This window comes from Panthera leo, chromosome B3 (assembly GCF_018350215.1).
Source record: "Panthera leo isolate Ple1 chromosome B3, P.leo_Ple1_pat1.1, whole genome shotgun sequence".
NCBI lineage: Eukaryota > Metazoa > Chordata > Mammalia > Carnivora > Felidae > Panthera > Panthera leo.
Window position 1 is genome coordinate 106,568,806 of NC_056684.1, and position 16,013 is coordinate 106,584,818.

The following is a 16,013-nucleotide window of genomic DNA, read 5'->3' on the forward strand; positions in this document are numbered from 1 at the left end:
ATGATCTCACAGTGGTGAGATCCAGCCCTGCATCAGGTTCCATGCTGGGTGTGGAGCCTGCTTAGGATTCTCTCTTTCCCTCTCCTCTCTCTGCCCTTCCCCAACTCGTGCTTGTTCCCACTCTCTCTCTCAAAAAAAATATTGCGTACTGTATTTGTATATAACTTTTTAAAGGAGCAGGTGATGAAGATAGTTTCTTTAGAACAATTGAGATTCATTATTTAACATGAAATATGTTACATGATTTAAATGTTTTTAGTATTGGAACCCTAAGTTTATAAAATGTGTAAATAATTTTTTTAATAACAAGGACGTGTTTCTTTTCAAAAGAACTCTATTATAAATCTGCATAATTCTTTTATAGGTTATATTGTAGGAGAAACTTAAGAGTACAGTTATTTGTTGATTTAACTGACTATCAGATTGAGCTTTATTAAAAGAATAGTTAAATTTTATTTTTTTAATGTTTATTTTTGAAGGAGAGAGAGAGAGACAGAGCATGAGCAGGGGAGGGGCAGACAGAATCTAAAGAGGGAGACAGAATCTAAAGCAGGCTCCAGGCTCTGAGCTGTCATCACAGAGCCCCACATGGGGCTCAAACTCACGAACCATGAGATCATGACCTTAGTGGAAGCCGGACGCTTAACTGACTGAGCCACCCAGGCGTCCCTAAAAGAATATTTAATAAGAAACCTGTGAAAATATTTTAGGCCTGAGGGAGATTGGAGCAACATTCCGGAGGTCTTAGCCCTATGAGCTGCAAACTAATGGACCCTATAAGAAACTTCTAACTGAAGCAAGATGGGGCTGCCTGGGTGGCTCAGTTGGTTAAGAGTCTGACTTCAACTCCGGTCATGATCTGTGGTCTGTGAGTTTGAGCCCCACATGGGGGGTGGGGGGGCTGACAGCTCAGAGCCTGTAGCCTGCTTCGCATTCTGGGTCTCCCTCTCTCTCTGCCCCTCTTCTGCTTGCACTCTCTCTCTCAAAAATAAATAAAAATTAAATAAAAATAAAGATGTACAAAGTTAGAGACTATGATTTATGTATGTTTAGAAAATAGATAATGGGTCACCTGGATGGCTTGGTTGAGCATCTGACTCTTGATTTTTGGCTCAGGTGATGATCCCAGTGTTGTGGGATTGAGCCCCATGTTAGGCTCCGTGCTGAGTGTGGAGCCTGCTTAAGATTCTCTATCTCCCTCTGCCCCTCTCCCCTGCTTGCCTGTGCTCTCTCTCTCTCACATACACAATTAAAAATAAATATGAGATACTAGAGGAGCGTTTGTTAAATGAGATTAAGCTGTATGTATGTGTAGAGTAAGGTACCATTATTTTACTGGTGTTTTCTGATTTCATAGTGGAATAAATATTGATTATAGAGTATAAAGAACTCTGCTACTACTACCATGTTCTAGGGAGTTGACATCAACAGAGAGAGGTTAGTTCATAATTCCTGGGCTTTCAGGGGTCCTACAATGTCCAAGTCTTAAATTTCTAAGAACCTACTTATGTGGACTATTTATGCTACTTTCTGTTTATGGAGAATTTGATTTTCTATTTCTCCTTCCCCTTTCCTTCATCCTTGGTTGTAGGTTTTTTTGAAGTGAACATAATTTTATTTATTTATTTCTTCAAATCAGTCAACTACATTTATTGCATTCGTTTTTAGTCTGTTGTCATCCTTTGAAATTTTGTCATCAACAAATTTTTAATTCTTTTAAAAAATTTTTAATTCTTGGGGCACCTGGGTGGCTCAGTCAGTCGGGCATCTGACTTCAGCTCTGGTCATGATCTCACGGCACTCATGAGTTAAAGCCCCGTGTCAGACTGTGTGCTGACAGCTCAGAGCCTGGAGCCTGCTCCTGATTCTGTGTCTCCCTCTCTCTCTCTCTGCCCCCACCCCGCTTGTGCGCGTGCTGTCTCTCTCTCTCAAATATAAATAAACATTAAAAATAAGTAAATAAATTTTTAATTCTTAAGTTCCAAAAGTGGCATTTAATTCTTTCCCAATTTGCCTGGTAATTTTTAAATAATTTCTTCTCATTTTCGTGTGTGTGTGTGTGTTTGTGTGTGTGTGAGAGAGAGGAAAATCTTGTTAAATACTCCTTACGTAGTTATTTTATATCTTATATTTGTCATGTTAACTCCTACTCATGGCAGCCTGTTTCCTTGTATATTTGGTGAGGTTTTTTTTTCTGTGAGCTCATATTTGATTAAACACAACATTCCTTTATCTTCTGTATAACTGTCTATAATTTTATTTCCTCTTTTTGTAGCATAAAAAAGTCATTTTCTTTTTTATATTTAACACCTAATGTAATCAGCCAATATATTTTATTATGCTTAACTGTTCCTTATATCTCATTCCTGGATTTACCTTTCTTGCTAAAGTATATCCTTTAGTAATATTGTTAATAACAGAGTGTGGCCTGTAGACATCTGTAGTTTTTGTCTGAAAGTATATTTTATACATTTCTTTCTCTTTTAGCAAATAAAGACTTTTTCGCTAATAGGTACCCCCCTTTCCTATTAGTACCCTTAAGGTATTATTTCATTGTATCATGAAACTTTACTCCCTGAGAAGTCTGGTTTCTACCTAGCTGTTAGGCTTTTGTATATAATTTTTCTCTCTGATAGTTTTTTTTTTTTAATTTTTTTTTAACGTTTTATTTATTTTTGAGACAGGGAGAGACAGAGCATGAACAGGGGAGGGTCTTCTCTCTGATAGTTTTAAAAAGATTCCTTTTCTGTATCTGTCACCACTGTGTGACCTTTGGCAAGTTGCAAACAGAGATAATGAGATATTATCTGTATTGTGGGGGGGTTGTAGCAGTGATTACATTAATCTGTGTAAAATGTATGTAGGACAGAGTCCTGTTTTTAAGTGTGATATAAATATTACTATTCTAAACACATTCTCATATGCCTAGATATGTGTATGCTGTGCTGTAAGTATTCCTTGAAATACGTGGTTGATGTGCATTGTTGATCTAAAGACAAGTATCTTTCAATTCTAGGAAATTCTTTAACCTTTATATTTTTCTTTTTAAAAAATTTTTAATGTTTATTTTTGAGAGAGAAAGAGACAGAATGCGAGTGGGTTGGGGCAGAGAGAGAGGGAGACACGGAATCAGAAGCAGGCTCCAGGCTCTGAGCTGTCAGCACAGAGCCCGGTGCGGGGCTCGAACCCACGAGCTGTGACATCATGACCTGAGCCGAAGTCAGACGCTTAACAGACTGAGCCACCCAGGCGCCCCGTCTTTTTAAAAAATTTATTTTTAAGTAATTTCTACACCTAACATGAGACTTGAACTTACATTCCTGAGATCAAGAGTCACATGCTTTACTGACTTAGTCAGCCAGGCGCCCCTAAATTTTTGAATATTGCTTTTGTGGTGTTCGTTTTAATCTCTGTGTTATGTTCCAGATACTACCTAAGTATCAGTTTTCAATTTACTAATTACCCTCTTGACTTTATTCAGCTAGAGTTTACGTGGCCTCAAGTTGTTTTAATTTTCAGTGAGTATTTTTTCCTTTTCAGGATCTCTGTCTCTAATAGCCACCTATTCTGATTTGGTTTCTGTTTAAAATTTTTTCCTCTTCATGTCTATTGTTTTGTTTGTCCATGTTAGTTGGTTTTTTTTTTCCCTCATGTGTTTTGGAATTCGGTTTTGCATTCTCATGTTAGAAGTTTTTTGTTTTCGCCCTTATCCAGTGTTTTTGTATGTGCCCACATCTTGGCCCTAGGGTGTCCAGTCTGAAACCATGTCTTATATTGGAGGTGTGGTTCCTGATTCTCAATAGCATCAGAATCAGCCTTATCTCTCCCAAGAAAAGACAGACTAAAAGATTTCTATACTTCTGCTCACTGGGCACCTAACTTCATTCAAAGTATAGCCCCAGGTAAGGATTAGTAAGTAGCCTTTTCCAGCTCCTTTTATAGGCAGCAGAGCCCTTCCATCCCAGGCATTAGTTTCAGTGAGGTAGAATTCTGTTTCAGCCTTGCACAGGGCATTTTTAATCTCTGTTACTATCTCTACAGGATGTAGACTCTTGTCCATCTCTGGGAGTTGAACCCAGGAGGCTCATAGTTTCAGCTTCACAAAGAGCTTTGTATTTCAAGAATTTATCGTTAGCAAGTGGCTTGGTCTTCTTAATTTTGTTTTATAGTTCATTTATTTAAAAATACTTCTGGAGTAGAAGGGCACTTCAGAGTGTGAATATACAAAAACATTTATAGGGCAATCAACATTTAAAATTAATGTGTGTCGTATATATCCTTTAGAAAGATGGCTGTTTACTCTTTATCTAGGAGAAGCATATTTTTTGTATTCCTTTGCCAATAGTGGACATTATACATTGTTAATCTTTAATAATGTGTAAGAAAGGAATTTATGTTTAATGGCTAGCGAGCTTGCTTATTACTCCATGTATTGTCCATTTGTATGGACAATTTTTTTTTAATTTATTTTTCATTTTATTTTATTTTTGAGAGTGAGCGAGACAAAGCACAAGCAGAGGAGGGCAAAGAGAGAGAGGGAAACAGAGAATCCAGAGCAGGCTCCAAGCTCTGAGCTTGTCTGCACAGAGCCTGATGCGGGGCTTGAACCCATGAACCGTGAGATCATGACCTGAGCCAAAGTCGGGTGCTCACTGACTGAGCCACCCAGGCACCCCTGCAAATAGTTATTTCAAAGATACTTGCCTTTCAACTTTATAAGCCTGGTTTTATAGTGTAGGAGTTTTATTCCTCTGGAGTTGCTTTTTATTCCTTTAGAGTCTTTTTGCCACAATGGCAAAAAAATGTCATACTCAGAAAGTCCTTTCCTACTATAAGATTATAGAAATATTTGCCTAGATGCACTTGTATTGTTTTATTATTAGTATTTCAAGCTTAAATCTTTAATTACCTGATATTTATTTTAAGCTATGTGATAGGGATTCAGTTACTTGCCATGGGAGAGGGGAGGATTAGAATAGGCCAGCTGTTTTAACACCATTTTTTGAATTTTTGTTTGCACAGTTGTCTTTCTGGAGTCTCAGTTCTATTCCACCGATCAGTTCATTCCTGCAATAGTATTCCCTCTTAATTACCATAATTTGAAATTGTTTAATATTACGTATGGCAAGTGCTAATGTTTTTTAGAATGTTTTGGATATTCTCAAACATTTATTGTTTCATAAGAATTTTGGAATCATTTCATCAAGGTCTGGGAACAAAAGGACCCAGTTGTGGTTACACTGAATTTATCGATTAATAAAGTGAGGGTAACTGTCTTTGTAATATTGAATCTTCCTGTCTCAGAAATAGAAGTGTCTTTTATTCTGAGGCTCTTTTCTTTTTTTGTGGGGGGAGGGGGGTTTAAGTTTATTTATATAGAGAGAAAGCACTTGGGCATGCATGTGATTGGGGGAAGGACAGACAGAGAGGGAGAGAGTGAATCCCAAGCAGACTCCACGCAGGGCTGGATCTCAGAAATGTGTGAGATCATGCCATGAGCCAAAATCAAGAGTCAGACGCTTAACTGACTGAGCCACCCAGGCGCCCCTGAGGCTCTCTTCTTAAAGGTCCTGAATATTTCTTTGAATATATATTCAGATATACTTTTGTTGGCATTTTTTCTTTATTTTGTAAGTGGTTATTAATAGTTTTCTTATATGATTTTCTGTAAGCAGATAACCTTACTGAACTTTTTTTCCTAATAATGTTTTAGATTTTGAGTTTGTCATGACATAATTATTATTTGCAAATAGCAATTTTATCTCGTCTCATAATTTTACACCTTTAAAAAAATGTTAACTGTATTGATCACCGTTTCTAGACATTGCTAAAGGATAAGAGCAGGTATCCTGTATTCGTTTTTTTCCTGGGAATTGTCCTAATCACTGTGTGTCCTCTTTGGCTTCAAATATATGTTATATTATGGAATTAATTTTATCAGATCTCTTTTATCATATGAAGAGATGATCATGTGTTTTCTTTTCTTTGAACTTTTTTTAAGAAGATGACATCTTAATAGGTTGTTAAATGTTGGCTCATAGTTAAATTCTTAAAATGAGCTCTACTTGTTGATTTGTAATATATATTCATATTTTACTTAGGGTTTTTTGCTTCTGTATTAATATGTTCAGACTGTAGTTGTATTTTTGGGCGCTGTCTTTTTCAGTTTTTAATCAGGATTATGGTAGGGTTGTAAAAAGAAATGGGAAGCTTTTTTCTCTGTTCTTTAGGTAATTTAGGTAAATTGGGTATTATTACTATTTCTTTTAAGGCTTGTAAGATATTGATTGTGAAATCTGATACACTTTTGTTTTTAATAACTTTATTTTGAAAACAATTTAAATTAACAAAATTTTAAGAAAAAAAGTACAGCGAACTTTAATATTAACCTGAATGACTAATTAACATTTGCCACATTTGTTTTACAAATTTTATTTTTTTCCTTTTGTGTGTATACTCATGCATGTTCTTTTTGCACACACAAATATGTATAAGCCAGTGCACTATTATACATTACACTTATATCTCTTTGGTCTTCTTTACCCTGGAATGGTTCTTATGTTTTTTTTATTTTATTTTTCATGAACCCTAGAGCTCTTTAGTTCTTTGATAACTTTCTCATTTTGTTCCAGAGTTACTGGTCTCTATTTCATAACTGCTTGAAAAAATTTTGATAATTTATTTTTAAGAACATTGTCTGTTTCCTCCATATTTTCAAATTTATTGGCAAAGAATTGTACAGTGTGTTTTTATTAAAAAAAAAAACAAAACACCTATCCGAGAGGCAAGTACAGTCGTTTGATTTCTAATTTTGTATAATATTTTTTCTCAGACTAGTGGTTTAACCTATTTTTACTTGTATTTTCCTCCTATAACATCATATTTACTTTACTTTTTCTTTCTTTTTTTTTAATGTTTATTTATTTTTGAGAGAGAGAGAAAGAGAGAGACAGAGACAGAGTGTGAGAGAGGGAGGAACAGAGAGAGGGAGACACAGAATCTGAAGCATACTCCAGGCTCTGAGCTATCAGCACCGAGCCTGATGCAGGGCTCAAACTCATGAACCGCGAGATCATGACCTGAGCTGAAGTCTTACCGCCTGAGCCACCCAGGCACCCCTTACCTTAATTTTTCTTAATATATTCCTTAATATATTTCTCTCCATAGGTCTTGTGTAGGTGTGTGTGGTTGTTCTTTTTACTTATTGAGTTGATGTTTAGTATGCTGATTTTTACTTTTTTACTAAGGAAGTGTGAGTTTTCCTGAGTAATGTTTGGTCACATCTCATTAAAATTGATAATTTTAATGAGACATCTCATTATTGTTTCTAAATATCCTATAATTCTAAAAATATACAAACTCAATGCAAGGTTTATTAGAAGCATGCCTTATTTAAAGCAATATCCAGGTCTCAGAAGTGTTCTTCTTTCTTTACTGCTACCAGCATCTACTGTTATTGTAGTAAAGTCAGATAGTATGGTCTGTGTCATTTGTTTTTCTTTCTCTTTTTTGGAGGGGAGAGGGGTCCTGGGGTAGGATGGGTGGGAGTATGTTAGGAAACTTTACCCCTTTCGTTTTCCAGTATACAATCAAGTAAATGCTTGGTTTTTAACTAATGTTTTAAGCATGTTTGAACAGAACATATAGTCTTGATTTCAATATATAGTATATTTGAAGGATTGTTCTGTATTATCTGGCATAAAAATATTTAGCCCATAAAATTTGGAAGTTATAATTTTAGAGTACACTCTCATCAATTAAAAAAAGACAATCGTATTTATTGACTTAGTCTTATGCTTTTCTTTGTCTGAAATTAAAATCTCAGCCCTTGACTTTTGTTACGCAGTTGACCCTTGAACAACATGGAGGTTAGGGGTACCAACTCTCCACGTGGCCAAAAATTCACATATAACTTTTGTCTCCCCCAAAACTACTGATAGCTTACTGTTGATTAGAAGCCTTACTGAAAACATAAACAGTTGATTAGTGCATATTTTGCATGTTATGCGTTGTATACCATATTCTTATAATAAAATAAGCTAAATAAAAATGTTAAAAAACTCATAAGAAAGAGAAAATACATTTATAGTACTGTACTGTATTTTAAAAAAAGGAAATCTGTGTATAAGTGGACCTGTGCAGATCAAACCCATGTTTTTCAAGGGTCACCTATATTTGCTTAGCATATTTTGCCCACCCCAAAGTCCTCTATATTATGACATCTCCATTACTGAGTTTCTGGTTTTGATTAATCTCTTGGTGGCATCATTTTGGCTTTAAATAGGTTGTTCATGAATGGTACATGGATGATACTTGTTTAGTGCTGTCATAGTTGATGATACCTTTTCTATTACCTTCACATATAAATGCCAGCTTTGCTGGGTATAGAATTCTGGGAATATTCCCCTTTACTCTCAACATGTATAGGCATGACTTCATTATTGCATATCATGTGACAAGTTTGAGGCCAGCCTGATTTGCTTTTGTTTTTTGGTATGTTTCACTTTTCTGAATTTGTATATTCTTGAAATTCATTATCAAATTATACTTTGGTGTTGGTCATTTCTACTAAAATTATCTAGTATTTGATGAACATCTTAAATCATCAAATTTTCCCTCAGTTTAGGATTAATTTCTCTTTTCTTTGAAGTTTAATTTATTCTCCAGTATTTGATTTTCTTTTTATAATGTACTAATTCAATTGCTGGATCTACATTCTTTGTATCTTTAATCTACCCACTTTCATCTCTTTATTCTTATCTGCATACAGGATGATTTTTCTCCTGTTTTGAATTTTACCCCTTGCAGGTTGTTTTCTATAGGTTTTCTGCTCATTATTGTTTTTCATGCCATTTAAAATACTACAATAATTTTTGCCTCTTAAATTTCTTTCCTTAGCTCTATTAATACTTTTTATACTCTAGTTTCTTATTTTTCATACATGTTTGTTCTCTTACCGCTAGTTTCTTATTTTTCATACACGTTTGTTCTCTTACCGATCTAGAGGGCACAAGTCCAAAATCATTTGCAGTGGGCCAGAGTCAAGGTGTTGGCAGGAATGTGTTCACTCTGGAGGCTTTAGGGAAGAATGCAGCATTCCTTGGATTGTAGCCATATATCACTGTAATCTTCAGTGCCAGCATCTTCAAATCTCTCTTTGCTCTATCTTCACATCACTTCTCTGTGACAATTCTTCCACTGTCTTTCTCTTACAAGGACCCTTGTGATTGCATTTAGGGACCCCAGTATAATCCAAAATAATTACCCCATTGCAAGTTTCTTAACACACCTGCAAAGATTTTCCAAATAACGTAATATTTGTAGGATTTGGACCTGGTATCGTTGGAAGCCATTATTCAGCCTATTACAGATATCATTTTGTTTTGCTACATTGAGATGAGGTGACCACTCATGAAATAACAGATTAGAGTTCATCCTCATGAATTATATGCTGTTACCATCATAGTAGATATTGTCCTCTTTATCAAATGATACAAGCTCAGATGCCGTGTGGTCAATAAAAAGTAGTAGGGACTCTGAAGAATGCATGTTGTTCAGGGAAGGGGCTAACCATAAATGTGAAGGTCAAATTCAGGCTACCAGCTTGTAGTCCTACAACTGTTGGTGACTGTTTTTCTCTTTTTTCTTTTTTTGTCTTTTGTTTGAATTTGGTTTTGGTTTTTGTGTGTTTTTTTTTCATTCTCTACAAGTTGATTTTTCTGTTATAAAATAATCTTTGTCTCATAACCTTCATCTTGGTATTGAGAATAAAAATTTTTAAATAGGATTCATCAGCATGGTTTTAGATTGAAGTATTAATTTACTAATGCCATTTACCTAAGTATTCCTAAAACTTTAGGCTTCTCACTTCTACATTTCTCAATGTAGAATTACCTTGTTCTGAGAATGGTTTATCTTTCACTTAATTTATCAGTGTGTATTTATCAATGAAGAGAGTTAGAAATTAAGTGAAAGGATTTGTCCAAAGTCACATATTGGATACATCCATAACTTTTCAGTTAATCTTATGAAAGGTATTTCCATGTAATTTACAGACATAAAACGGGTGTCTCCTTATTATTAAATTGGATAAGTGGGCAATTTCTCAAGTTCTTTTTACTTTATGTACAGGATTTTGTTTTCCTAGATTATTTTTAAGAAGGAGATTACTTAAGAGATAAATAATGACAAGTCATAGAGATGAACTTAATTTTAAACCATAGAAAGTATATGTTTGCGTGGCTGGGTTTTTCATTAATAAAGTATGAGTGTATACTTTGAGTCCTTGTGTATCTGTTCTGTTTCCCTTTCCTCCTGTATACATTAATAATAGTTTCGAAGCCAGCATAAAATGAGAAAAGGGCTTAGGTTTAAGCCTTGAATGTCAACATTTAATGGCTTGGAAGATGAAGATGGGTCTGCAAAGGGAACAAGGATGGAAAAGCTAGGGGCAGGAGGAAAGCTGGGAGTGTGTAGCCTCTTGAAAAACCAGTGGGAAATTGGAAGAGGGAGTGTTGAAAGCTTTTGTAAGAAATCAATCAAATGAGGACTAAAAATGTCCATTGTAATAAGCAACTTGGAGAAGTTTATTTTGGTGGAATGGTCAGACAACAGTGTAGAGAGCATCAATACTTGTTTTTAAGAAGATGAACTGCAAAGGGAAGAAAAAGGCAGACGAGTAGCTAGAGGGGCAGGAGTCACGTAAAGACTTATTAGTAATGGGTGGCATTTGAGTATCTTTAAAAGTTGTAATCCAGGGGCGCACCTGGGTGGCTCAGTCAGTTAAGCGTCTGACTTTGGTTCAGGTCATGATCTCGCGGTTTGTGGGTTCGAGCCCCGCGTCAGACTTTGTGCTGACAGTTCAGAGCCTGGAGCCTGCTTCAGATGCTGTGTGTCTGTGTCTCTCTCTGCCTCTCCCCGACTCACACACTGTCTCTCTCTCAAAAATAAATAAACGTTAAAAAAAAAAAAGTTGTACTCCAATTGAAAGAGAGAGGTTGAATATAAAGAGGATAATAGTGTAAGGTTCCAGAGAAGACATGTAAGTAGTGTAAGATTCCTTTGAAGCATGGGCTTTAAAGCTCTAGTAGAGGGATTTATGTTAAGTGAGAGCATAGAGTCCTCTTTTGTAACAGAAAGGTATGAGGATAGGATGGGTATAGATATGGGTGGGTTTGTATGTTTGGAATTAACAAGATGAGGAAAGACCTGAGTTCTAAAAGAATTTCTTGAGGTGATCTCATGTATAGGTTTGTTTTTTCTGTAGTCTCTGATTGGCTATTCATTGAAATTTTTAGTTCAATAATAGTTTTTCATTTCCATGAACCTACTTTCAGAGTGCCTTTTGTTTTTTTGTTTGTTTTTTTAATTGACAGCCTGCAGTTTTTATTCATTCAGTGACCTCTCATACCTTGTATGTTGATGGGTAGTTTCCAGTTTGGAGCTAATGAATATTGAGGTACTCCCATTCTCCCTGTAACTTGTGAATCTTTAAAAATATATCCCCTAACTTTTCTTTGCTCATATTTTATTTAGCCTGAGTATTTGAGATTTGCTTTGCCAGAAATTTAATTGTTCTCTGTTGTTTTCTCTCTGTCCCAGACAAAAAAACCCCGAAGTTTAGATTTCTTGCCTTTTTTCCTTTTCTCTTTACCTTTCCTTTTGTTTGTTTGTTTGTTTGTTTTGGTCATTTATCTTTGGTAGGATAGAAGGTTAGAAAACAAGTTAAAATAGGCAGAGGAAGAAATGGCACTTAAGGAAGTTTCAGCTTTATTCTCTGACAGCCTCCCCTGCCTATGTGCTTTGTGTTTTGTCTTTAAAAAGCTTATGTTTCTTTGGCGCCTGTGTGGCTTAGTCAGTTAAGTGTCCGACTTCTGCTCAGGTCATGATCTCATGGTTCGTGAGTTCGAGCCCCATGTGGGGCTCTGTGTTGACAGCTCGGAGCCTGGAGCCTGCTTCAGATTCTGTGTCTCCCTTTCTGCTCCTTCCCTCCTCAAACTCTCTTTCTCTCTCTCTAAAAAAAATAAACATTAATAAAAATAAAAAGTCTATGTTTTTAGGTTTCCATTACTTCATTTGCAAGTACACAGGATAGCATGTGTAGAATTGGAGTAAAAGTCCAAAACCTAGGTCCTATTTCTCAGCCTTTACTGCAGAACTAGCTTTGTGACCTTGAGCAAATCATTCTATTTCTTGGTGCCTTCTCATTTGTAAAATAGGTTTGGACAGATAATTTCTACCTTTTGGCTCTGATGAGTTATACAAGTTAATCAAAATCAAATTTGTAAATATAAATATGTGTGATCATTTTTTAAAGTAAATGAGATGAGAAATTTCAGACTCCCAATGAGAGAAAAATTATCCAAAGATTAACTTTTTTCCCTCAAATTGGTAAAAAGTTTTTTCATGCGTTTATTTATTTATTTATTACTTTTGAGAGAGAGAGAGAGCAGGAGAGGGGGAGAGAGAGAGAGCAGGAGAGGGGCAGAGAGAGAGGGAGAAGGAGAGAGAATCTTCTACGGGCTCCATGCCCAGCATGGAACCCAACAACATGGAACTCTACCCAGGGCTCAATCTCATGACCGTGAGATCCTGACCTGAGCCAAAATCAAGAGTTGGCCACTTACCCCACTGAGCCACTCAGGCACCCCTCATGCACTTATTTATCATTACCATAGATAATTTTGAGGTGACTGCCTTGTATTACAAAATATAATTTATGAATTACCATGTCTCATAGTGTAGGAAGTTAAAAGTAGTTTGTGTACCCTAAATTATCCTTTATAGCAGATATACGTCCACAAGGAATCTGTGTTTCTTTATTGAACCCCAGCTGTGGAATATATTGCTTAATATTCTGTTATTTAGTAAATGTGCATTTCCAGGGTCAGCTGAGCATTTGTCATCTTCTTTGACAAAATCTATATATGAGCATTAGTGGGCAATGTAGAATATGCTAAATATTTGGCAGTGGTAGAGGGTTTATTTCCCATATCTCACTGCAAATGACTTGAATTTTGCCATGTTTTATACACTGCTACCAGTTAGTGTTCCATTTTTTCCCTCTTCCCCCAGGGAGCTTCTAATCTTTCTCGTATATAATCCCTCTGGATCCCCCCTAATCTTTAAAATATAATTTCTTCACATTGTTTACATATGTGTATTTTGACCTCTGTGTATGGAGCCCACTTACTATGTGTCCATAGGTAAACAAAAAAACCACAGTTTTTTTATTAAAAGACTACCCAAACGGTCACTTGAAAAACTCTTGTTTCTGGACTAATATGTTGCTTGAGGATCTTAACAGTTGAATATATAGAGCTTTTATGGGGAGGAGGGGAGGATTTATGAGCAGATTAAACCAAATGACAAGGTTTATTAAGAGTTTATGCTGTCATTATGAGATCAGTTTTTCTTAATAAAAGCCAATGGATGGACTTTAATGAATTATTTCCTGGCTCGGCCTTAGAATTTTTCAGTTTAGGAGTTAGTTTTTAAAAAGACAAAAAATATTCACCGAATTTTCTGATTATATCAAAGATGAATACAGTCTTGTGATTGTCATAGTACTTTGTTTTGAAAAGTTCAGATCAACTGATAAGCTAGTGTTGTGGTGAGATCTGTTCAGCATGTGTGCAGAGTAGATTTAAGATGAGGTGAGGGGCACCTGGGTGGCTCAGTCAGGTGAGCATCTGACTCTTGATTTTTGGCTCAGGCCATGATCTCACAGTTAGTGAGATCAAGCCCCTCCTTGGACTCTGCTTTGAGCATTGAACCTGCTTGGGATTCTCTCCTTGTCTCTCTGCCCCTCCCCCACACTCACTAGTGCTCTCTCTCAAATAAATAAACATAAAAAAAAGATGAGGTGAGAAGTAGAATTTCTCTCAGAAACTAGCTTAAGCTTTCATTGGCATATTGAATCCCCTTGGAATTTACTATTTCTAGATTTATGCCATTTTAATAATTTGACTACATAATTAGTAAGTAGTCCATTTCTGGAAGATGATTATGTAAACATAGTATTTATAAGAAAATATATTTCTGGTATTAATTTACATAACCATCTGCTGTATTTATGTAGCTACTGTTAGCTGCTTCACTAGGATTCTACAAATTACTCAAAATTCCAGGAGGTAAGATTTCTAAATTGCCTGTTTTTGCTATGTGAAAGTCCAACCACAAAACTTTGAATGTGTCCTTGACCCATATTTTTATATTTATGATTGAGCAGGACCTAAAATTTTATCAGATGGTTGACTTAGTTTGTTACATTTTTACATTTCTAACATGTATATTTCAAACATATATATATTTCAACATATATATGTTAGAATATATATTCTAACATATATATTTCAAAAGTTTGGGTTTTGTTTTTAGAACTTTTACCCTATTTGTCTTCAAAAAATTATTTACTTTGTAATTTCATACATATATATCTGGAAAATAACTACTGGACTTTTCTATAAAAGAGTAAGTTCCCTTTTAGGTAATATCAGAATCTAGATGTGACTGTGTATGTCAGAATGTAGTAATAATTAAATACTTGTTTGCTGAGTGCCTCATTTAAACCTCAAAGCAACATTCAGAGGTAAGTATAAATGTGTCCATTGTATAGAGAAGAAATGCTAGATTAGTAAATATCAAACATCTTAACTATATCTCCCTCCTCCCCTTTAGCTTAGCTAAAAGAATTGAGGTACAGAAATGAGGCAAATTGCTGTTGACTTTCAGCAGATAACTTTATGATGACTCAATCATCATCTAATCACATACCTATGTAGGCGTCCCATCTAATCTTTTCTATGGATACGCAGATGCCTAGGTTCCAACCCTACCCTGGAAATTCTGATTTGTTAATTGTTATTTTTCAGAAGGTCCACAGGTAATTCTTTTGTACATCTATTGTCAAGACCATTGCCTTAGTAAAATGGTACTTCAGAGTCAGGCTTGAATTAGAGTCCTGATTCCTCTAAACTTAATCAGTTGAGTGACCTTGGCCAAGTCCTTTAGTCTCATTAAGATTCATCTATAAAGGAAGGTATTATTACTCACTTTAGAGAGTTGTTGAGAATGATTGCGTGATTCTTAAACGTTGTCTGCTATTAAGGTGTCATCGTTATGTTATCCTTTGTCCAGTCAAAACACTCACCCTTGTCATGATATGTATCAAGTTGGTATCTGGTAATCTGATGAATATGAGCATAAGGAATAAATGATGGCTAGTTTTCATTATTTACCTTCATTAGCGGAATTGTAATAAGGGACAGAGGAGTAGGCAGGAGATTGTTTTATCACACCAATCAGTCATACTTCTCTCTTGTGTATTACTTTGGCCCTGATAGGGAAAGAAGGGGAAAAAGGTTACTGGAAACTACTACCTTCCTGAGGAGTTTTTCTTTCCCTTTCTCTCCCATCTTCTTCTGAAAGCTTAGCATCACTGGCATCATCAATCCTTTAGTCTCATAACTGCATCCTGATGTACCTAGGTACTTTTCCCTTCCCCCTACTTCCCCTCCCCCCTTTACCTCTATTAAATTTCATTCTATCCTTTGTTCAGATTGGTTTGATTTGAGTTGTGACTTATTTGATGACTTGCACCCCAAGTCTCTGCATTCCTAGGCTATTACTCAAGTAGAGGTCGACCTAAATTCTAACCAACTGTCTCCCTGTGTTGTCTGGGCCCATTCCAGACCAGGGTTTGTAGTTACTGGTTCTTGGGAAAGGATTAGATTAGCTAAGCCTTCAGGCTTGTCCACATGGCTGTTTCTAGACCCTCTAATCTCCTTTACTATTTATAACTAAGGGTCATAGAGTATAATAATAATGATACATGTTATTACCATTAAATTAATACATCAGTAGATTATAGTAGGTTGATTTTGTTCTGTGTAACAAGCTTTGCTATATGTATTATAATTCCTTTGCACTTTGATGGTTGAGGCTGTACTACTTATAGTAATTTAATAACTTAATGGCTTTGTCAAAGACTGAAAAACCTATGGAAATGGTAG

General features: G+C 35.7%; 1 protein-coding gene across 3 annotated transcripts in view; it reads left to right on the forward strand.

The window, feature by feature from the left end:
- Nucleotides 1-16,013, forward strand: part of PPM1A (protein phosphatase, Mg2+/Mn2+ dependent 1A) — a 50,787-nt gene that overhangs the window by 17,070 nt on the left and 17,704 nt on the right. The gene's annotated exons all lie outside the window — the stretch shown is intronic.